The sequence below is a fragment of the Mustela nivalis genome, assembly GCF_964662115.1.
Source record: "Mustela nivalis genome assembly, chromosome: 12".
Lineage (NCBI taxonomy): Eukaryota > Metazoa > Chordata > Mammalia > Carnivora > Mustelidae > Mustela > Mustela nivalis.
The window spans coordinates 40,753,979-40,778,212 of NC_139031.1; the positions used below are offsets into that span (position 1 = coordinate 40,753,979).

The 24,234-nt window shown below is 43.4% G+C and overlaps 1 long non-coding RNA gene across 5 annotated transcripts in view; it reads left to right on the forward strand.

Annotated features, from left to right (window-relative positions):
- The window catches only part of LOC309844951, a 108,052-nt gene that overhangs the window by 70,617 nt on the left and 13,201 nt on the right, over positions 1-24,234 (forward strand). For 3 of the 5 annotated variants that reach the window (XR_014300970.1, XR_014300971.1, XR_014300973.1), the window contains 3 exons: positions 5,217-5,316; positions 5,726-5,995; positions 8,988-9,205. This is a non-coding gene — a long non-coding RNA (uncharacterized lncRNA). Of the gene's footprint in view, positions 1-5,216; positions 5,353-5,725; positions 5,996-8,987; positions 9,206-24,234 lie in introns of all 5 variants that reach the window. The other 2 variants (XR_014300969.1, XR_014300972.1) reach the window with 2 other exon arrangements.

Sequence of the window (24,234 nt, forward strand, 5' to 3'; positions counted from 1 at the left end):
TGTTCCCATTTTACAGATGTTAACCCAGGCTTAGAGAGGGAAGGAACTTTCTGTTATCCTTACGTGAGAAGAAGGTCGATGCAAGCTCAAGTTTGACTTACCCGTCAGGCTCTAGTGTCAATGTCCCATGCAAGTGGGGCGGCAGGAAGGGCCCTGTTAGGACAATCTGAGGGATGTGTATTTACAGAGATACGGATTATAAAGCTACGGGTAGGTTGAGGGGAAGGAGAAGTGCAGGATCCCGGGCTGGGAGCAGCATAGCTGTGAGCAGTAGGAGAGAGGGTGCAGAGCCTGTAAGGAGAGGGACTGAGAGCCACAGGCCTCCCTGGCCTGACCCAGCCACCCTGAGGCAACCTCCATGCTCTTCTTCCCAGGGACCAGGACTCCATGGATGTGTCTGCAGAGCTCTGCTTGCAGGGTGGAGAAGAGGGCAAATAGATCTGGAAGGACAGACAGAAGAGGAGTACACACCAGCAGCTTCTCCGCACAGGCAAGCAAGAACAACCTGTACTTGGGTGTGGAGACACCTAACTGGGTCCTCTGGTGCCCAGGAGACATTCTTAGAACATTCCAGTGACTGTGGGTCTTCAGCTGCAGGTTACACTCCCACCCTGGATAGCTGTCCACTCTGCTTAGGAAGCTGTATACCTCCGAGGCCTCTGCTGGTTCTGGTCCGTCCAGGACCCAGTGACGGAGACCAAGGGCCCTTCCTTCTGTGACCCTTGTTTCAAACGCACAGTCACTGCAGGAGACTATCTGAAGGCCCCGTGGGTTCCATCTCTTTGTAGCATCTGATTTCCCTTTGAGTGGGAAGAGAGCAGCGGGCGGCAGTCCAGGCAGTGCTGGTCCTCTCCCCGCCCCTGCGCCCAGCATCCCGTCCCACTGGGGGAGAGAAGGGCAGCGCTGTCGTTCCATCAGTTTCTCTCACGCTGGCTTCCCGCACCTTTTCTCCTTCTTAATCTACCCGTGGCTCCTAAAAGGATTAATTAGAAAGATGTGAGCAGGGGCTGGAACGTCAGAAAACAATCGTCACTTTCCTATCTGACCTCTCTCACCAGCTGCAGAATTAACAAATTGAATGTCCCCAGCAGACAGGAGTGGCACATGATACGGAGTTCATTACGAGCCTCGCCAGGGCCTGTGTGCGAAGCCCCGTTTAAACAACTCTTGCTGATTAAATTCCTCCCAGGCACTCCCGCCAGACGCTGTTAGAAAATACTCCCATCCAATAGCTTTTTAATTTTTTTTTAAACATGTGCCAATTATTCGCCTGCTATCTGCAGGTGCTGGCAAGCGTCACGGCCGGCCTCACTGTCTACACTCTTATCCACTCGGCGCCTGCCTGGGGGCTCGTGTTGTCAGGAATAGGACCCTGGGCTCTGGTCTGGCCTGTCAAAAGCTCTCCAGCCACCCTCCAGGGCTGGCCCTCCCTGCCCCCAGCCCCACACGTCTCACCTTCTGGAGCTCACAACTCTCTCGAATGTTTCAAGGTGACAACACAGACCCGGGTGACCTGCTGGAAGTGGGGCCCAGAAGGGGAGGCACGAACTCATGCCTGGGCCAGCGCCAGCTGCCTCCCAGCCAGGGCCCGCTTCAGACCTGTGCCAAACAGGGACACATAATCGCCACCTCTGGGAGCAGGGGGAGGGCAGTGAGATCCCGTGTGCAAAAGGGTTTGGCTCTTGCTCACAGGCTCCTTTAAAATAGGTCTCCGAATGCACTTCTCTTCATGCTCCCACTTCAGCCCTCCTGATTACTGGGTTCATTCCTCGTTTGATGCTTAGTTAAAGCTAACGAAGTTCTTAGCTATTTAATAGATGCCAGCTAATCTCTACAAGTGGGGTGTTAAATAAAGCTATAGACTTTTTATCAATGTTCATGTTTTTTAACTGAAGTAAAGGAGAGTTTCACCACTAATAGAGTCTGCGCTGTGGCCCACAGTCACCACTCCCTCCCCTTCCCCCTTCAGTCCCAGGGATGGTGACCAGTCCCACAGCTAAGAGCTCCTGGGATGACACCTTCCCGGTGGTTTCCCTTAACCCCGATCTATACCTTTGGAACTCATTTTATTAGCCTCTTCTCTAGTGTTCTGATGTGAGTGGCTGTCTTATCTTACTGAAAACAGCAGCTCCAGCTCTAAAGGAATACTTCTGGTCCATCTTCTCTGGGGAGTCCTGTCTTGCCCTCTGATGGTGCCCCCAAATCAGTTGATGGGTAATCTCTCCCCAGCACCTTCACCTTGGGGGCTTATGATTCTCCTCTTCCCACTAAAGGAATGGAAACCCTTGCCCCCCACACACACACCTTGAGTCCACAGACATAACTAAATAGTTCCGAGGAATTGCAAGTGAGACTGAGGAAATGAGCATGTTCATCTCAGAGAAGGGAGGACTTGAGAAGGGGGAGCAGCGAGGCCTCTGTGTTCAGCTGCCCAACAGGCACTTGTGCGGGGAGGAGGATAGACTCATGCTTGGAGTCTGTGCGTGGAAGAACCAGGATCATGACAGTGGAGCAGAGGAGAAACACGTTTCAAATCAGTGTAAGAAGTGAAGTTATTGCAACAATCTGAGCTGTCTGGAGAGGGAACTGACTGCACCAAGAGGTAGTGAGTTCCTGCCCACTGGTGGTGTTCAAGCAGAGGACAGAAGATCAGTTGGTGAGTATGTAGAGGTGGGTGGGAGAAAGGAGAGGGTTAGAGGGGCCTCTGGATTAGTATCGGTGACTGGTTCAGACCTAGTTAGAATGTTCTTCCAATCTGAGATCTGATGACTCTTCAGAAACAAGCAGAGTCCTTTCCAGCCACAGTAACTTAGACACTTTACCTCGAGAAGGACAGGGTGGTCCAAGAGGGAGCCCAGAAGAAAAGATAGCCTCATGTGAAGATTCTGGAGAAAAGAGAAAGGAAACAAAAAGATTTTAAAAAGCACAACAGATTGGGCCCATTCAGTGTAGGGGCATTCTCTTATATACTTTCATAGCCTAAAAATGATCACTATGTTTAAATACTTATAATAGCTATGTGGTTCGGGAGAAAAGAAAACTCAGCAATATTGAGAATTCAGAAGTAAGGGATTCAGATATAACAAGGTGTGTGAGGCACACTATGCCACCGTCCCCTCCGCCCCACCAAATGGCAGCGTAAAACTCACTAAAATGCAAACAAACAAATAAGCAGGTAATTATTGTTTAACAAAATATAAGACAGGTTATGTGTTAAACTCTGGGGATAATTGTTATTGATGGCTTCACCAATAGGAAAGAATTGAGAAATAATTTTGGTGCACACATTCTCTAGTTAAAACAGCTCACATCCAAAGACAGAAGACAGAACAACCTCAGAGCTTTCTACTGATGCCCATGTCATCAAGGAACGGGGACAAGGATTAGGAAAATAGGCTCTTTCTCCTCCAGTACCTTCGGTGGTGGCAGCACTGCAGGAGTCCTCTGTCTCTCCCCAGGATGCCCCCCAGCGCCCTCCTGCCCCTCACACCACTGCCTTCAGATTATCTTTACCTGCATCCATTCAAAAGTTATGCTTGTCACAGAGCACAGGGGAACTGGAGGAAGCATGTTTCATCGTGGCTCACTTAGATGTCTGGACAGAAGCGCGAGAAGAAGGGTAGAGTCAGGAAGAGGCCCAGACACAGTTCTGGATAAGGAAGGCATGTTCTCTTTCATGTTCTACATCTTATTTAGAGAATATGCTCATTGCACAAGGAAGATTTAACCAGCCTAGCGGCCTTACTCAAGACAAAGGCCTGCAGGTGAATTGACCTAGTGGCTGGTTCTTAGCTCTGTACCTTGGGAAGGCACCTGTAGCACCAGAATGTGCAGGGATGGGGGTTGTGGACACTGCAGGCTTCTCCTCTCAGGGATGAATGAATAGAAAAGATCACTAAGGGGCCTATGCAAAGGTTTTGCAAAATATGGGAGACCATTACTCTTTTAGAAGAAGAGGAGAACCATGGAGCTGAACTCCTTGCCATGCAACAGGATCAGCCAAAAATAGTTGGCCAAAATAAGGATGCAGGGAAATTCAAAAAGTAATACCAGAATTCAAACCCAATTGAAGATGGTAAGTGAAAGAGAAGATCTGCAGAAAATGATACAAGGAATGTGGAAGGGCAACTTGAGAAACGTCCTTAACATGGAGGAAAATGAAGAAAAGATGAAAATAGTTATGGGTGGCAGATCTTGAGCCTTTAGAGTTACAGCAAGCTGAGAATTACACAAGCCGCAGAAGAGGAAACCAAAGCTAGATATTCAATTAGAGCTCACCTTGAAAGTGGGTCTTCTACTCTAAGACAAGAGGTATAAAGATCCCGAATTAAATACGAGCAAAGTAGATTTGACAGATTATTAAAATAATATATTAATATTAAGGACTGTTGATCCTGTAGCAGTCAATCCTTGAAGCGTATTTTTTTTTTAAAGATTTTATTTATTTATTTGATGGAGAGAGATCACAAGCAGACAGAGAAGCAGGCAGAGAGAGAGATAGAGGGAAGCAGGCTCCCCACTGAGCAGAGAGCCCGATGCGGGACTCGATCCCAGGACCCTGAGATCATGACCCGAGCCGAAGGCAGCGGCTCAATCCACTGAGCCACCCAGGCGCCCCAATCCTTGAAGCGTATTAACATCTGCAGGGCCAACCCTGTTCTAGGGACTCATTTTGCAAATCTCACCTTATGTAGCACTTTCAACACACTTTATACCATTCGGTCCTCATGACTACCCTCCACTGTCCTACGAGCTGAGCTCCCACCAGAGAACAGCTCAGAGCACTTAGAACTGCTGTGCTTGCAAAATCATTAACAGAAGCTTCTCCCTGGCAGCAGAGGATGTCACTCTGCCCAGAAAAGGTGTGAGTCAGAGCTCTCCCCTGACCCAGAGAGTACCCTGAAGGGCAGCCACTTCCCCATAAACCTTGAGTCTGTCCAAGACATAGCCTCGAGATTTACAAGAACAATCTTGTGGGATTTCTCATCCTTCCAACTTTGACTTGGCCAGAAATGCCCTGAGACCAGCCTTTTCAGCTATATTTTAGCACTTTTGTCTCTGGCTTCAACAGCAGCATATAAGGGTAGAGGGATGTGAGACACTAATAGTATTTCCCCAGCATACCCTTAAAATAATCTGGGCTTCTTGGGAATGGTGAGTGTTAGTTGGTTGTTTAAGTTTCACATGAAGTTTGAAGTGACAATGAATCTCCTCAGCTTTCTCCTCTGACAGAGGCCATCAAGTCAACTTTTGGCTCTGACAAGAATGCTAAACCTGGGAATCAGGAAAAGAATCCGAAGACTGGGGCTTCTTCATGTATCCTTTGTAACCGTCTTTAAATATCTTTTTTTGGTGAGAGACACAGATGGCTCCAAGGTGAAACAGATAGTCTCTCTTCCCTTAAGGAACTCCCAGTCAGACAGATAAACTGGTAAATTATAACACTATAACATGGCAGCCATAATTAGCTGCCTACATGCATAAATGAACAGCCATTCTCCCCTTTTTTCTTGTGAATGGAATGCCAGTTGTATTCCCATTTAACCTGCTCTGCCATGGGGTGGATCAGTTAGGATGGGTCTGAGTCAATCAGAGCAATTCTGATCCCCTTTTCATAAGGGACCAGCCCTAGGAATGGATATGGCTGTTCTGGCCAGTGAGATTTCAGGAGAGGTCTTCTGGACATCTGAAAAGTATATTTATCCCTGACAAAAGCCATTATAAGGTTAAAATTGTTTGTTTATTCATTCATTCTTCTTTCTTGGAATATTGTTGTGTAATTATGTGCTGCTTAAAATTGGAGAAGCCATGCTGTGACTTGGAGAATAGCTCTGGACAACTGTGGATGACAAAGTAGAGACACTGGGACTTGGGTCTTTGATGACATTGAACCACCAAGGCAAACCTGGGGCCATCTGTCACCTGACTGTCATCTGTCACCTGCCATCTGTCACCTGCCTATTAAGGAAATAAACTTCCTTCAATGTGAGCCACAGTGAGTTACATTTTTTGTTATTAGTAGACAAAAGCATTCCTAAATGTTAAAAACAAGAGAAGGGCTTTAACAAGGTATATACTACTAAATTCTTGGGGGTGGGAGGCCAACACACTGGAGGCTGCATAGAGCAGATGACCCTTGAGCTGGGTCTCAAAGGATGAGTGGGGCTCACCTGGTGGAGAAAGTGAGGAAGAGCCTTCCAGGAAGAGACATTAGCTTGAATCTTGGAACACAGATACAGAAAGGCATGCTATATTTGGACATGGTGAAGGGTTCTGTGTGAGTGGGATTTCGGTTTTGAGGGGGAAGCAATAAGTTTATTTAGAGTCAAGGCTAAGTTTCCTCAAAATGCAGTGACTTAAAGGGTGTAAAAGCTTACTTGTGTCTCATGCAACAGTTGTGAGGGGAGTGGTCTGAGTGGTCAGGGGAGTAGTGCTCTGGTTGGTTGTTTCCAGACTCAGGTTCCCAGCTTGAGGGCTCTGTCACCCCCTGGGGTGTTGCCCTTGTCTGTGTGACCCAGGCAGTCTCCACATTCTGGCTTCAGGGAAGAGGATGGCAGACTAGAGAAATGATGACCCCAAATTTTCCAGTCTGCATAACCACAGAGATGGTACAGGCCACTCACAGAGATGGGCAAGAGAAAAGCAGCATATGAAGGGAAGATGTGTTTGAGGTTCCTGTGGGGTGTCTATTAGGCAGCCGAAAATATAAGTATGGAATTGGTAAAGACACTGAAGTTGGAGGCTTAGGTTTGAGAATTGTTCAAATATGTAACTTTAAAAAAGGAATTGTCAAGATCACCAAGAAAGAGCAGAGGTGGTTAACCTGGCATTTCCAGACTTTATAGGACCCCTGAATGGGTGTGTATGTGTGTATGTATATTAATTTCTCAAAACAACCTGTGACTCTTTAAAAAAAATGTCAAGTATTACAGCTGTGGGAAGAGAATGTTCTGTCAGAAAGAACAGAAGAATTTGGAGAAACCATTATTCACAGGTGCTAGAGGGAAAATTCATTCCAGAAAGTGGATGTTTGGCAATTCCAGATGCTACAGAGATGTCCCATGGTGGATGACAATTGAGGAATGTCTTTTGGATTGGACAACTGGTGACCTTTAAAGAAAGCCATCTTTGTAGATGGGAGAGGGTGCAACTGAGATCTCAGAGTACGGAGAAGTGAGTGGAAGGTGAGGACTGCGAGACAAGGAGCATGGGCTCCCCTCACGAGAAATGTATTGATGAGAGGAAGTGATGGCCAGATATTTAAGGCGTGGCTCATTATATTTTACTTTGTTGAAGACAGGTAAGTCAGCAATGGAGGAGAGAAGGCACAGAAAGGTAGAACAAGAATGGAAGATTTCAGGAATGGTTCTTAGAGGAAGTGGGCACGGCCCAGACTGAAGGTACAGAGGATGGTGTGTGGGAGGTGCTTGGGAGGGGGCTTGCTTTGAGCAAGGAGAAGCAAAAAGGAGTGAGATGCCAGAGGCATATTGAAGTAAAGAGGTGGGAAGCCAAGGAAGCTTAAGAAAAATGGCCTTCATAACACCTGCTAAGAGTGGGGGATCAGGGGGCTGAGCCAGTGTGTTTGGGACTTGCTGGTGTGAGGATGAAATGAGGTCTAAAACATCATGTTTGGCAGAGCTACCCCGGGGTGGGCTGCGACCTGGGTTCCCTCTACCCGCACTGGGCTTCATGCAGGTGCTGTGTGCTCACTGGCGGGGACCAGGTGCTGCTGGCCATTTCCTGCCACCTCGCTGCTAAGGTGTCACTTTGGCTCAGGAGTTCAGGTGGCCCCCACTGCAGTTCCGTGCCTCTGCCTGTGATGTGATTAAATGAGACCTGTGCCTTTAAGGAGTGCCCCCTTCCTCGGCCCTTCCCCCTCCAATTACAGCACTAATTTCAGTAATGGAGCATTAATAGAGTAATGGGCTAGTGAGGCTGGCCTGAAGGAACTGTGGAGCTCAGCACAAATTGAGTAAATAAACCATATATTAGATTTCTAAACAATACTTTTAGTCTAGTCTCCAGGGAAAGAGAGTCGTCAAGACTTACTTAAGTCATCCCTGCAAAGTGTATGTAGAAGAGGCCTTCTTGCACAGCCCAGTGGTTTGTAGAAGCTGGAAATCTCACTCTCTCTTCCAGGGATCGGAGAGACACGATAGCTGCTCTTCCCACACCTTCCCTTTTCTCATGATTTCCCCATTTCTCTCCCTTTGACAGATGTGCCAGAGGTGACAATCCCCCAGGATGCTCCCCTCCTGAGGGCCCCAGGAAATGGCGGGAACCCCACATCTGCCAGGGGAAGGCAGCCCAAGGCTGGTGGTGGGGAGGGATGGGAAGTAGAAGAAGGAGGGGGGCAGAGTGAAGAGGGGCTTGGGGAAAAGAATGGACATTATTAGCAGAGGACCTTCTGGTGGGAGAACAGCCTTGTATTGCCGCTACTTGGCCGTGTATTAGTAGGCATCCCTTTCAGAAGATGAAAGCAGAGTAACAACACATTACAGTGAGGACCTGCATTTCTGTCGCTTTGATGGGTGATGGAAAGAACAAAGGTCCAGGTGTCAGAAGACCAAGGAGGTGGTCTCAGCTCTATTAACTACTAGCTGAAGGAATCTGGACAAAATAATATTACCTCTTTGTGCCTCAGTTTCCTTGTCTGTAAGATGGGGAGTGCAATATCTTGCTGCTTGTTTCCCAGGGAGTGATGAGGGACAGAGGAGATGGCATTTAGTTGAGCAGAGGCCCTGCCTACAGTAGCTGGACACTGTGTCCTCTGTATTTCTGCTGTCATCTGGCAAGGAGAGGGTGATTCTAGGAGGTCTGAGGGGTGGAAGAAAGTCCATAGAAATGAGTTTAGGGTCCTGAATGTTAACATATTGGCCACTCGCTCCACATCCATGATGGTGACATTTTGAAGCTGTGGAATAGGATTATAGTATCTCAGCATTGTTGCTAAAATTGGTCCTGACTTTTCTGATCCTATTGTCTAGGCAGGTCCTGACTGTGTTTTGAGAGCATAGGGTTGAGTTCCTGAGAAGAGCTCTCTCTCCTTCACAAAGAGCCTGCCGACTTCAAAAGGGCTGATTTACAGAGTGACTTAGGGTGGCTACGGAGAGTCCCTAGGGGAAGGCATTGATCACCAGTGGCTGTTCTGCTAAACTTTCCAAATGTTCTAGATGTTCCATCTGCAAGAGATCAACTACCGAAGGTAAGTTTCTCACGAAGATTTTGTCTGCATGGAGTGCAGATGAGAAGGCAGGAAACAATGGGAAGGAGGCCAGCGGGGTTTAGTAGCTTCTCAGTCTTACTGATTAAGGACTTCCACTCTGCATCGGAGCCCCCCAGTTTTCCCTGAAGCTCCTAGTCACCTGCACGCATAGACTCAAGTTACTAGGGGATGTATATCAAACTGTTTCCTCCTTGGTGACTGGTTTAATTGGGACTCCTAGGAGACTGGCCTCAGAGAATCTCAGACCACAGTTACACCCCTGGAAGAAGATGCTTTGCTACCCAGATGACTTTTGAAAGAAACACCCAAATCTCTATGTTATTTTCATCCTTTACATCCTTTAGGTATTCACTCTGTGTACCTACTGAGTACCAAGTCCTCCAAAATAGCAAATGCATGCAATAAATCACAGATGGTATTTATCATATGGTGACTTTGGAGTCTTATTATTTTATCCAAATTTGCTCCAGTAGAATTAGAAGGTCTGGTTCATCCAACCTCGACAATGATACGTTGGGTAAGTCATGGTTTGTAACATTGGCTTTGACAGTTTTCATCAACTCTTTTAGAACTTTTGGGACAGCATGCACAAGGCATTCTTTCAGAGCTAGCTTATATTCAGATTCTCAGAAGTCCATGTTTTAGGGGAGAGGGAAACATATTTCTAGCCATGTCCTCTGGCTCAGTTTAAAATTCTAATCACACTGGGCTCAAAGGCTTAAAACATAGGTAGACATTTAATAACTGTTGACTTGGATGGAATTGAAAGCCTACTGACACATGCAGAGACAGAGACCTTCTAGGTAATGCTTACATTAATGGGCAAAAAAAGAGAAGACCACCTTTTTTGGGCCTGTGATCTATGGGTTGATTTGAGGTGTCTGCCTAGATACCTCAGAAGTGTTTAAAACCTCTGAACTTGGGGCGCCTGGGTGGCTCAGTGGGTTAAAGCCTCTGCTTTCGGCTCAGGTCGTGATCCCGAGGTCCTGGGATCGAGCCCCGCATCGGGCTCTCTGTTCAGCAGGGAGCCTGCTTTCCTTCCTCTCTCTCTGCCTGCCTCTCTGCCCACTTGTGATCTCTGTCTGTGAAATAAATTTTTAAAAAATTAAATAAAATAAAACCTCTGAACTCCACACTGTCTGAGGCTTCTCCTAACACTTAAATCTGTCCAGTTCTGTGGGAACGAAGCACCAAATGACCTAGAGAGAGGTGTGTATTTCAGGAAAATTGTGACACAGTAGGCATCACGTAGAGAGAGAAAGGTGAGTGGTGATGCCATGAACAACAGGGCTTGTCTGAGACAGACCGCAAACAGACAGACCTCTGGGTATTTGATACCTAGAGGCATCTGTGATTCTGTGCAGACCGGCTCAGGATACCAGGTCTGAGTCCTCCTCAACTCTCCTTCTTGTGATTCTCTTCTTCTGGCTGATGGCTCCAGCTCTATCCTGCAGTCCCATACCTGGTCCTGCCCAGCTCTTCAGAGAGGCCTCTTGTTTGGATGGTTGTCTGGTGTGAGGCCTTCGTTTGATCTCTGGTCATTGACTCAGCTCTCTATATACTCCTGAATCTGCTTCTCGGGCCAATCTCAGTGTCCTACTTTCCACCCCATACATCCCTAGCCCTCTACATCAGCAACCCAGACTGCCATGTAACTGTGGACAGACTTTGAAAGATGAGTGAATGAATGAATGAATGAAAGGAAGGAAGGAAGGAAGGAAGGAAGGAAGGAAGAGAGAAAAAGAAAAGAATGGTTGTATTTGATACCTAAAATCAGAAAAGTTTGTCATATTCCTAAATGATGGCTAAAAATCAGTCTGGGTTGAATCCTTAAAGAAAATATAGAATAGAGATTAAGAATATGTGATGGGATGAGCACTGGGTGTTATATGCAACCGATGAATTACTGAACTGCCAATGAATTACTGAACTCTATGTCGGCAACTAATGATGTATTATGCGTTGAGTAATTGAATTTAAATAAAAATTGGGAAAAAAAGAAGCAATGTATACTCAGATGGCCAATGTTCAAATCCTGGCTCAGCCATGTACCACCCCTTCTGTGAACTTCAGTTCCCCATCTTGAAATGGAAATATTAATATCTACCTTACCAGACTCTTCTGTTTAAAAAATGAGATATAGCAAACCTAGTGTTTGACACACAGATGAGACTCAGCAATTTTTCATTTTTCTCTCCCTTTGGTAGAACACTATCAAGACATGGTCTCCATGATACTTGATTTTTAAGAAGTCATTGCAGAGAAAACAACAGTATCAAATTTTAAATTCCCATTAAACATGTCAACCACAGAAGACCTCATGGGTATGGACTCAAACAGTTTGGAATAATTAATTAGATCTACTTTAATTTTTTAAAGGTTCCCAGATTGCAATGACTTAACTGGCTTAATGTGTCCATGTTGGGCCTCCTCCTTGGTGGTAAAAATTCCAGAGCTTTGTTCATGGGACCAAGTAATATCATAGCAAATGTGTTGCCATGGGGCTGTATCTGGTACCCCAATTGGTACTGCACTCTCTCTTTCTATTATGGAAAATTTCAAGCATAAACATTAGTCAGAAGAATAGTGTAGCAAACCATATATATCCATCACCTAGGCAATTTTGTTTTAGAAATATTCTTACTTGCTCTCCTACCAGCATATTTTAAAGCAAATCCCAGATTTCATATTATTATATGCACATTACAGTATTTAGTTCTACAGAGAACTATCTTTCAAACGTAACCATAGTACGTTATCGCCTCTAAAAATTATTGCAATAATTCCTTAATATCTTTCAATATCTACTTATTTCTCCCGTCCTTCCCTCCACCCCATACCCTACCATATGTAGTTTTTTCATATCATGATACAAATAAGGTCCTAAAAGAGGTGAAAGTCTAGCAAAGGAGCAGTGGAAGTGGGGAAGAGGTTACAATATGGTTGCTCTAGCAGGTGGGTCAATGTTTTTAATTTAATTGATAGCTGCTGTCCCACTATCAGAATGGCATTTGTTGAGCCTGGCAAAGAGACAAACCATGCCTCTGTGTACTCCTTAGTCTCAGAAGACAGCACTTTTTTCTTTAATGCCCCTTTGATGTGTTACAAGATCCTAATTAGGGTAGTTCAATAAATCAGTCCCTTGAGCATTGACACTTCAACACAGGCCTAATTTGCTAAGCATTGGTAGACATTAACCAGTTGTTGGAAATTTGCTGTGACATTCCTCAAAGACTCACAGAGGGACGGACTCTGGTTCCACCCGAGTCCCTGATTCCAGATTCTGTTCCCAAAGGTTGATCTCAGATAGTCCATGACTAATAATACTTCCCCAGTCCTTTACTGGATTAAGCTATTGTTTGCCTAAGGCTCCAGGATAGACAGAGATATGTAAGTGTTAAGTGGTGGCCTCATGGCTCCAAGTTTCCTGTGGTTACTGCCCAGCCTTCAGGATTGATTTGGAGCCTATCTCTGTAGAGAGTCAACTGTCCTGTGCAATCCTCATTCATAACTTCCTGCTACCTCTGGCAAGATGCCAGGACACTCATTCTTTGTCTCCTAGCCTGAAAGGGGGGGGGGGGGGAAAGAGGGGGTGGAGAATTACAGAGGAAGGAAGGGAATTAGGGATGCCTTATCTTCAGAGAGTTCATCCATTCTTTCTGGGCATAAGATAAGAATTGCAAGTCGGCCCTATTGGCGTCCTGCGTATCCAGCCTGGGATTGCACAGGAAGGATGTGACACATTTGGGAAAGAGACACTCCCACCTGATACGGGTTTTGGAACTAGCACCTGGGAAAGCCAAATGATAAGACCAACATTTTTTTTTTTTTTTAAATTTTAGTCTTTTCTAAATGTCAAGTCCTATGCTTATGACTTTAAAGGCCACATTTTATTTAAATGTCCCTGCAGCCCTATGGCTTTTCTTTGGGTAGAAACTGTTATTATTTACATTTTAAAGAGGATGAAATTGAGACCAGAAAGGTTAAGTCTCTTGCCCATGGAATGGGCAGCCAGCAAGGGATGTAGCCAGCAAGACGCTGATGTTGTGTGCCCCTGAATCACCATACTGTGTGGGGTGACGCAGGTTGGGGAAGCAGTTTCCCAACCTGTCCCTGGCAGCTGCAGCTGTGATACTGCTCCTTCGAATCCCCAGCTATGATGGACGCAGGGTCGTGCACAAGACCCAGCGGACCAATTATGGGACTGGCTTCACAAAGTTCAGTGAAATAAAGTGACAGAATCAAGTTATTTTGACAGAGGGAAAAGCCTGGAACTGCCCTAATTGCTGTTTAAAAGTAGGTGATGGTAGATGATTTGCAAACTGCAGAACTCTTAACTCCTATTAGCCACAGAGGAGCAGCAGCCCATCTCGTGTCTGATCCTCAATCCCTGTGGATATGTTCCCTGTGGGTTCTTCATCGGGGCCTCATGTGTGCAGTGGTCAGCTTTGTTCTGTGATGTGAAGGGTCACTTTGACTTTGGTTCCTGCCATACACACCTCTTGGGGACTTGCATATGTACCAGACCCTGTGCTGGCTTACAATACTGAGAGAACTAGGCAGCAGTTCCTGCCATGGACATGAGCCCTGCTGAGGACACAATCAGTAAGGACTGTGCTTAGGAGCAAGGGCCTGGGTCAGACCACCCAAGATAGGCCTCCAGCTCCATCAAATATCTTAACCTCATTGAGTCTTGGTTTTCTTGCCTATAAAATGGGGACAATAATGGGACTTTAAATGAGATACTTTATGTAAAAACTTGACCCAGTCCCCAGTGTGTAGTGAGCTCAAACAGGTATCAGCTGTTACTGTTTCCTGACATCTTGGGTTTACCCTCTTTTCCTGAGCTAGCGGCCCAGGCTCTCCAATCTGTGTTTGGTGGCCCACTCCACAACAACATGATCTCAGTTTTGTCAAGCCAGTGTGGTGGCTCATGTCCGCAGGAGTCTCCAGTGAGGACAGCTGGCCTGGGTGCTCTCTCTTGGTCCCTGTCCACTGCCTAGCCTTGTCAGGCACCACAGTGTCCCCACCCTGAGTAATGTATATGTGGTGTTCTCCAGGATTGGTGGCATATTTTTATATCAGCTAAAATATTTTTGATCTTTGATTTCCCCCTTTCAAAATAGAAAATCAGTTTTGTCTTTTAACTTAAGTGTTAGAGAACTGGTCGAAATGCCTACTTTACATACTAACTTGATAATGCCAGGCCTTAATGATATTTGGCTCTGTATGAAGAACACAGTCTGTAGTAAATTGGTTCCCCTTCTGCCATCCTCACAAGCTTTGCTTACTCATGTCTCTGTGCCTCTGTTGGCCCTTTCCCCATCCTGGACTACTTTCCTCTGTACAGATTTTTTTTCATCCTGCAGCACATCTCAAGGTTTTATTCCCACTGTGAAGCTGGGTAGCGTTCAGCTCTAGCTTGACTTCTTTCCTCCCCAAACAAGAGAAGCACTCATTGTTTACCTGCAATTTGGCACTTTTTACACACTTTTTTATACTCAGACTGATCTATAAACATTCAGCAACCCTCCTAATATGTTCCAAAGCCCATGCTAAGGATCTTTCATGTATTTTACCTCATTTAATCCTTTCAACAATCCTGAGAATAGGTAGTTACTATCACCACAAATATCTGCAGAAACTGAAGTTAGATTCCAGTAGCTTAAATAACTTGTCCATTAAGAAAATGAGAAGACATGCCACAGACTAGGAGAAAATATTTGCACTCATCTATCTGACATGGAATTTGTATCTAGAGTATGTAAACAACTCTTACAACTCAACAGTAAGAAGATAAATGACCCAATTAAAAATGGGTCCGATTTGAAGAGACATTTTGCCCAAGAAGATATGTGTTTGATTTTCAGCACATGAACATATGCTTAACATCATTAGCCATTAGGAAAATGCAAATCAAACCACAGTGAGATAGTATCCCCCAACTACTGGGAGGGTTAGATTTGAAAAGACAGATAATAACAGGTATTGATGGGGATGTGAAGAAATTGGAACTTTCATGCAGTGTTGGTGGGGTTGTAAAATGCTACCACTACTTTGGATGAGTTTGGTAGTTTCTTGAAAAGTCAAACAGATACTTAAGTCGCAAAAATCTACTCCCAGGCACCTCCCCGAGAGAAATGGAAACCTGTGTCTACACAAAGATTTATATGTGAATGTTCATAGAAGCGTGATTCATAATAAGCCTATCAGCTTATTATGAATATCCATCAGCTGATGAATGGATGAACAAAACCTGGAAATCCAGAAAACAGAATACAATTAGGCAATCAGAAGGCATAAATACACATTAATACATGCTACAACATGAATGGAGCTCAAAAACGTTATGCCAAGTAAAAGAAGTCATGTTCAAATGAGCAGATATTGTATGATTCCATGTATATAAAATTTCTAGAAAAAGCAAATCTATAGAAATAGAAAACAGGTCGGTGGTTGTCTGGGACTGGGGCAAGAATGAGGATTGATTTTAAGGGAACATCTGGGGGGTGATGGAAATATTCTAAGATTAGACTGAAATGAGGTTTGCACAGTTCTGTAAATTCACTGAAAATAATTGCATCGAGACCTTTATTTATAATGGGTAATGGTAAATAAATTATACCCCGGTAATGATGTTAAAAAAGGGAAATCCTTGTCCACGATTGTGCAAGTAGCGGAGTACGGATTTGTTGTGCCCTTCCTGTGGACTCTGCTAGCTGGCCTTTGTGTTTGTTCTTGCATGTGGCTTGTCTGCTTTGGAGAGGGACAGTCTTTGAGAACAGGAGCATGCCTTTACATCTTTGGGACTCCCTCATGGTGTTCTCAACAAATATGTGGAACTGAGTTGATAGCACATCATATTATAATAGGATTATTCTGGAGCCGAAGGAACAACGCAGGGCTGCTGTTTCTCCAAATGCTGCCCGGAGTGTTGAGACATGAGGGGTAGATAGTCCATCAAAGGCATGCCGCCTGGAGAACAATGTAGTGACAGGGCTGGCTGACAACGAGAGACAAAGAGCTGTGCTGTTGAACACTGCCCAGAGCAACCTGTCTCTTCCTGCTCAGCCCAGCAGACCGTTAAAAGGACCACAAAAGGCTGCTGGGGAGATGACAAGAGCTTAAGAATTTGCTGAATGTGTTACCCTTGATAGTAAGAGTAAACCCGAATGACCTTCGCGGGACACACAGTAGAGATTATTAGCATATAGGCCTGACCTGAGTCTAGGCAGGGAGGTGGGGATACATGTTTGAAGATGGTGCAGTGGGCTCACACATATTTGATCCATTCAATGGAGTTAATGACTTTGTTGGAAATCAATATTAAATTTTTTTTCACAATCAAAAGGTATTATCAGAAAAAATTGTTCAGGCCTGAAAATCAGCAAAAGAGACTACTGTGTGTCTTTTCAGTGGCTTGCTGGGCCACTATCTAATGTCCCCTATAAGGTGTGCACTTTTCACTGGCTTTCTATTGATTAGGCTACTTTCCAACCACAGGGGTAGCCGTTAATACATGGAAAACTTGATAATAATGCAAATGATTCTTGTTCACAGCAAAGCAAATGAATTTCATCCAGGGGCTATAGAAAAGATAGTCCCAAACATTGCATTTTATTGCTCTTTCAGGGATTAACCAGTTATGCATCTATTAGCAAATTTATGTGACATTCTTGACTGTCTATAAATAGCTCTGTTCTTCAAATTTTCCATTGAAATAGTCTTAACATCTTATGGATTTTCCCGTTAATGAATCAAAGAAGATCTTTGACACATATTCCTTTTATATTTGCACAGAAGTTGTGTTTTTAACTTTCTGAAGGTTATACTTTAACAGTGTGCATAGACACAGTTTGGATTCACAGCAAAAAATTGTGAGACTGGTATCTGACCAGATAATTGAAGGAGTTTCCCCCCACCCCTACCTAACCCCTCAACCACCTTTAATCCTAAAACTGCCCAGTTTCTTCTCTGTCAGGTCAGCAGCCACCATTCACTCCACCAGAAAGCTCTCTCTAACTTCTCTAACTGGGCCAGATGTCTTTGTATTCTGTAGTCACAAGACTCTCTGGACTCGTTTTCTCAGCAAACCATTATGAGATACTCTGAAAAGAAGCAGAAATCATAGTTGCATACTACTTAGAAAAATAACAGTAAGAATATTACCTCTCATGGATGCCTGCGTGGCTCAGTTGGTTGAGTGTCTGACTCTTAATTTTGATTCAGGTCATGATCTCAGGGTTGTGAGATTGAACCCCGCATCAGGCTCCACATTGGGCATGGAACCTGCTCCCTCTGCCTCTGCTCCCCCCATCCCTACTAACATGCATGTGTTCTCTCTCTATCTCTCTCTCAAAATAAAGAGTATTATCTTTGAAAAAGTCTAGGACAGTTATTTGCTATCTTCCTTGCGATAAGGATTTGATACCTTATGTACCCCACCACTATCAGTTGACTTTTCTGGACCCTTAGAATGTGAATGAGAGTAACCTATGCAGAAGCTTTAAGAGCCCATGTGTGCCTCAGCCACTGCTCTCCTTCTGCCACCAGGAAAGTGTCTCAGATGGGAGGTGTCTTCAGCTTGCATCTCAGAATGAAGAAGTCCTTGACTAGAGCTGGAGCCAGCATGCAAATGACATGTAATGTGAAAGAGAATAAACCCTAAGATGTTTAAAGAGATTGGGAGATTATTTGTTCCTGCAGCATAACCTAGCAAAACCTGACTAATACAGACACACCGAAGTAGTTGATTTAAAAAACAACAACAACAACAAAAATAACCTAAGTATTTAGCTCAGTCCAGAAAGGGAGAGATATATAAGGGAAGCAGGAGGAAGGTAGCATAAGGTTTAAAGCAAAATTAATTAATTAGAAAAATAGAGAACTGATACTACATTCAAAATCCATTCTTTCAATAGGACCAGTTATGTTGTCAGGTTTCTCACAAGTTTAATCAAAACAAAAACAGAGAAAAAAGAGAACCCCTAGATTCAAAAATCCAATATAAAATATCAATATCAAGCAGTGGGTTTGGGCAAAGATACAAAAGAGATTATGGAAACTTTTAAGAAAATACAATCTATATCTTTGTGTTGATACATTTCAAAATCCTGATTAAATTCATTTTTAAGAAATGAAAACACAAATGGTCAAGTTTGTATAAAACAAGTTGAGAGTCTACATAGAATGAAAAGCAAGGAAAAGACAGAAAACATTGTTGAGGACCTACCTTTAAAGTACTGGATTCAGGAAAATTTATTGACAAGCGCTTTTGTATTTTCTCTTTTTTTAAAAAGCATTTTATTTATTTAATGTTAGAGAGAAAGACAGCACCCAAGCAGGGAGAAGAGCAAAGTGAGAGGGTAAAAGAGAGGGAGAAGGAGAGGAGCACACTTCCCCCTGAGCTTGGGAGACCCCTAGGAGGCTCCACTTGATCCCAGGACCCTGTGATCATGACCTGAGCCCAAACCAAGAGTTGGATGCTTAACTGACCAAGCCACCTGGGCACTCCTCTTCATATTTTTAGGGAACACATAGTTCCTGTGCTATTAAAATTATTAAAATGGAGAGAAATAAAAGCCTCACAATTTATTTTAGAAAACTTGTGTAACCCTGATGCCAAAGTTGACATATTAGAACCTCAAAAAGAGGGGCGCCTGGGTGGCTCAGTGGGTTAAGCTGCTGCCTTCGGCTCAGGTCATGATCTCGGAGTCCTGGGATTGAGTCCCGCATTGGGCTCTCTGCTCAGCAGAGAGCCTGCTTCCCTCTCTCTCTCTCTCTCTCTCTGGCTGCCTCTCCGTCTACTTGTGATTTCTGTCAAATTAATAAATAAAATCTTAAAAAAAAAGAACCTCAAAAAGAGACAACTATAGACTAAATGTATAACTATATAAATGTCATAATCCTATATTAAATATTAGCAAATCAAACCTGGATTTAAAAAATAAATACTATGTCTGGGGCACCTGGGTGGCTCAGTGGGTTAAAGCCTCTGCCTTCAGCTCAGTCATGATCCCAGGGTCCTGGGATTCAGCCCTGAATCGGGCTCTCTGCTCAGCAGGGAGCCTGCTTCCAGCAGGGAGCCTGCCTCTCTCTCTGCCTGCCTCGCTGCCTGATTGTGATCTCTGTCAAATAAGTAAATAGAATCTTAAAAAAATAAAAAATAAATAAAAATATACTATGTCCAAGTGGGTTTATTTTAGAAAAATAAGAAGGATATAATCTTAGGATTTTTAATAATATAATTAATCATATTATCAGACTAAGAAAAAATATTAGTGCTCAAAGAGCAAAATATCAAATATATTGGTGTCAAAAACATTTGATAAAACCTAAAATCCATTCCTGATTTTTAAAAAATCCTCTTAAAGGGAAATAATTTTTTAACTTAAGTAAGCATCCTGAAATTAATATCTTGAAAATAATAGCATAAAAATAAGAAGTATTTCCCTTCAAGTCAGGAAACAAGATGGGGATGCCTACTGTAACCATTATTATTAAACATTTTTCTGGAATTTAAAGGAAGACAATAAGGTAAGAAAATTAAATGAGAGGCATAAATACTGGTAGAGAGGAAAAGATAATTTTTGCAGAAGATAATTACCTATCTAGAAAAATCAAATATGCTATAGAATAAAAAAAGGTCCACATGATTTAAAAACAGAAAAAGATATGGGGCACCTTTGTGGCTCAGTCAGTTAAGCAGATCAGGTCATGATCCCAGAGTCCCGGGATCCATCCCCACATTAGACTCAGTGGGGAGTCGGCTTCTCCCTCTCCCTTTGCCCTTCCACCAGCTCAAGCTTGCATTCTCTCTCTCTCTCTCAAATAAATAAAATCTTGGAAAGACAGAAAAAAAAATAGTCAGAAAAGTATGTACAAACACGCAAACACACACACACACACACACACACACACACACACACACACACGGTCTTGGTGTATGTAATATCCTGACACAAAAAGGGAAAACATTGATTAATTTGATTTTATTTTTTAATTTATTTAATTTATTTTTTAAGAAGTTTTCATTTATTTACTTAACAGAGATAGACAGAGAACACAAGCAGGGTAAGCGGGAGAGGGAGAAGCAGACTCCCCACTATGCAGGGAGCCGACTTGGGGCTTGATCCCAGGACACTGGGATTATGACCTGAGGCGAAATCTTAACAACTGAGCCACCCAGGCACCCTGATTAATTTGATTTTAATAATATTTCTACATAACAGAGAACACAATAAATAAAACTGACAGGGACATGATAAACAGAAAAATATTTGAAACCCATCCTAAATATTATTTCCTTCCATAAAGAGCTCTTTCAAATTGTTTGGCACTTTCCTTTATTCAACAAATATTGACTGAGCTCTTATTCTTTGCCAGGCACTATTGTGGGTGCTTGGAAACATAAATGAACAAGCAAACACAATTCCTTGCTACCTCCTCAGGTAATTTATTTTAAAAAATGCAAATGCTGATAAAAAATGAAAAACTAAACTTCCATTAGCAATTACAGAAATGTGAATAAAATGTTTTAATTTAGTTTTTCACTCTTTATATCAGTAGAGATGTTAAAAACACTGGTTATACTCAATGTTGTCAAGAGTATGGGAAATGTACTCATATGCTTCTGAGACGAGTATAAATTGGTAGAAATTTTCTGGAAGGGTATATGGCAATCTTAAGAAGGATGACTAACAGTTCCCCTTCTAGGAATTTATAACAGATAATAAACAAATAAACAGATAATTACAAAAACAACTTAACTACAAGGATATTTATTGCAGAGCTATTTATAAGAGCAGAAAAGTTGGAAATTATCTGATTTGGTATACACCTACCATGGACTGACCCATGAAAAGTTGTATTGTAGAAGAATATATAATAATACAGAAATATTGCTAAGTGAATATGCAGGTTATAATATATACTGAATAGTTCAATTTTAAATGGAAGAAGTTATATATACTGCCTTTAGAAAGTTGGAAAGATAGAAATTAAAATATTATTATTGCTATTATTATTAGTGGTACAATTTTAAGTGTTTTCAGTTTTCTCGTGATTTAGGTGGTACGGATTTTTTCAATTTAAAAAAGAGTATTGTTTTTCTTCAAAGCTAACATATGGAGTAAAGATACCCGTTATGCCTTAGAGGTTTCATATTGTGTGGGATCTGTTATTGCAGATACACTGCCCCCCCACTGGGTCATCCCTTAAACCCTGAGGAATTTTCTCAGGCCAGGAGAGACGGCTCTGATCAGGGATCAGAGTAAAGTAGGTGAGGTGAGTTGAACAAGTGTGGTGTTGGATTCCATATTTACTTACATTTTTGATGTCTTGTTTATTGTGGATTTTCTGCATTCCCTTTGGCTTTTAAAATATTTTAAATATTACATTTCTTGAACGCTGATTCTTTGGCACGCCCCCACCCCTAAATTTTGCCACTGGGGGTGAGTGAGGCCCTGCTACCTGAGAGCCCTCTGCATCCCCCATACTCCACAAACAGCATTCTTACCTGTCTTGCTTTGGCCTGCCATCCAGCAGCTGCTGCTTTCTCCTGGCCACCTAGGACCAAACACTGGTGCTCTGAGTGGAGTGACGGATGGCAGTAGGCCTGGCCATTCAGGGGCACTTCCTTTAGTCTGGCGTCCCTGCAGCGCACTTTACTAGCATGACCTGAATCCTCACTATAGCCTCATAGGTTGAGGAGCAGAGATCCTATGTGTCCCTCACTCTCATTCCTTCCTCTCAGTAGCAGACTTTCCTAATTGCAGTAGGAAGCATGACCATCCAGAGTAAAGACCACATTTCCCAGGCTCTCTTGCAGCCAGGTATGGCCGTGGGATTAAGCTCAGGACAAAAGAAAGTTAGGGACTGTGTCTAGAAAGGGGAAAGCCATTGCCTTCTTTTCTCTTGGCCTGCTGCTTCTGTGGGGAATATGAGTATGAGGACTGGGGCTACATTTTGGGCTAGAATGGAAGCCACCATTGAAGACTGTGGAGCAACTAGGTGGAAGATGGCCTGTTCCATGGTTCCATGGTCCTCCAGTTTAGCAGGTCTGAACTGCTGTGTTATGCGAGAGAGAGAGAGAGAGAGAGAAAGAGACTTCTATCTTGTTAAAACCACTGTGATCTTAGGTTTCTGGGTACTTGCAGATCAACCTAATCCTCATTTATTCTGATAGATATTGTTATTAAGTGCCCTTTGTAGATGAGGGAATTAGACTCAGAGAAGTTAAGCACCTTTTACAAGTTTGCACAGCCAAGTGACAGATCAGAATCTGAAACGAGAGTATCTGACTCTGCCCTAGCTATTGATCCAATGCTATTAAAGTCCCCTGCTCCAGGAAGGTTTCCCATTCTGATCAAAGGGCTTGGGATCCTAGATATCAGATGCTCATTCCTTTGCACTCTCCAGCCAAAGTCCTAAACCCTCTGGGGCTTCAGCAGTTGAAAATGGCTTAGCAAGAGAATAGAAAGAAAGAACAGAACAGAAATTCTTTGCCAAGGTTGTCTTCTTTTGGTTCCCTCCCTCTGTCACCAACCCACCACGTGACACCAGCACTGTTTACATGCCTCAGGCTTTGGGGATCATCCATTATAGTTTCTTAGGACCAAAGTTACTGTGCCCTTCCCACAACGAGAGTGAGGGTGAGGGTGGGCCTGGGGGAGGGCTGCCATCTCTGCAAATGCTTCAAAAATCCCACCACCTTAAATTAGTCTCCCGGAAACCTAGTCCCAGCCTTAGAACACTACAGCCCTGTGGCATTTTGACACTGGATGTCTCTGCATTGTTGAAGTAACTCATCACGTTGGCTTGCATTTATCCCCTCAGGTCAGGGCAATCTAGAGGAAGTTCATCGCCTGGACTTCTTCAGTAACTGATGTCTGATGCATCAGCTGAATGCACTTCAGGCTTATAAGCAGTGCCCCCCCCCCCCACAACCCCAGGCTACAGGCAGAAAAGCTTTCACCATCTCCCCTTCCCCCATGAGTGACCAGTGTCCCAGCCTTAATGCATCTGATGGCATCGAGCCTTGGTGGCCAGAGCGAGGACAGTCGCCAAGCAGGGATTGAAATCACATTTTTATTTACATTATTACTTTTCCACAGTTGGTTTCTTGCAGGCTTTTGATCTGTAAGATTATGCTACGTAGTCCAGATTCAACCTTTGAATTGTTTTACCTTTTCATCCAAGATCATCAAAGAACTTGATAAACCTGTATAATTAATCAAAATATTGATTTGTGGTGCGGATATATTAGGTCTCAAAGTGAAACACTGCTACATGTGTGCAGTGTAGAAGATAATTCATACCTTCTCAAGTGTAGACTTTACTGGCAATTCTTTGCTGAAGAGTAATCATTGTTATTTTAGGAAAGACCCCGAGTTTATCCAGCTCTTGTTAGAGCTGGATGAGTCTGGATTCCTATGGTAGAATGCAAGTGTGAAACCCACAACTTCTTGTAAGGTAAACTCATATGATCATTTACACATGTCCAGTCACAGCACTAATGAATGCAGGTAAGACACATATTTAGTCTTTATAATAGATGTGAAAATGGGATTATGGATCATTGCTCTACATTATTGTGAGTCTTAGGTTGTTTTTATTGTCAGACTTTTTTGACAGCTTCTAAGGAGTAAATTTTAAGTGGGTTATAATCATTCTCAAAGTGCAAGCTGCCACTTCGGGTTCATGGCATTTCTCCTCCACACATCGATAAAAGAAATGGAGACATGAGGAATCAAAACAGAACTGGAGGGATTTTTTAGGACAGGAATTCTGATTCATTCCTTATGACTTTCACATATTACCAGACAACCAGGAAGTAATGATCCACTGGATTTTTCTTTTGATGAATAAAATGGACAGTTTTCTAGCACAATAGCTTAGTTTTGGAAGAGCAGCCCAAAATGTACTACTAACCAAAATATTTTCTAATTTCCCTTGTGCTTTCTTCTGTGACTCATTGGTTATTTAGGAGTGTGTTAAGTTCCACATAT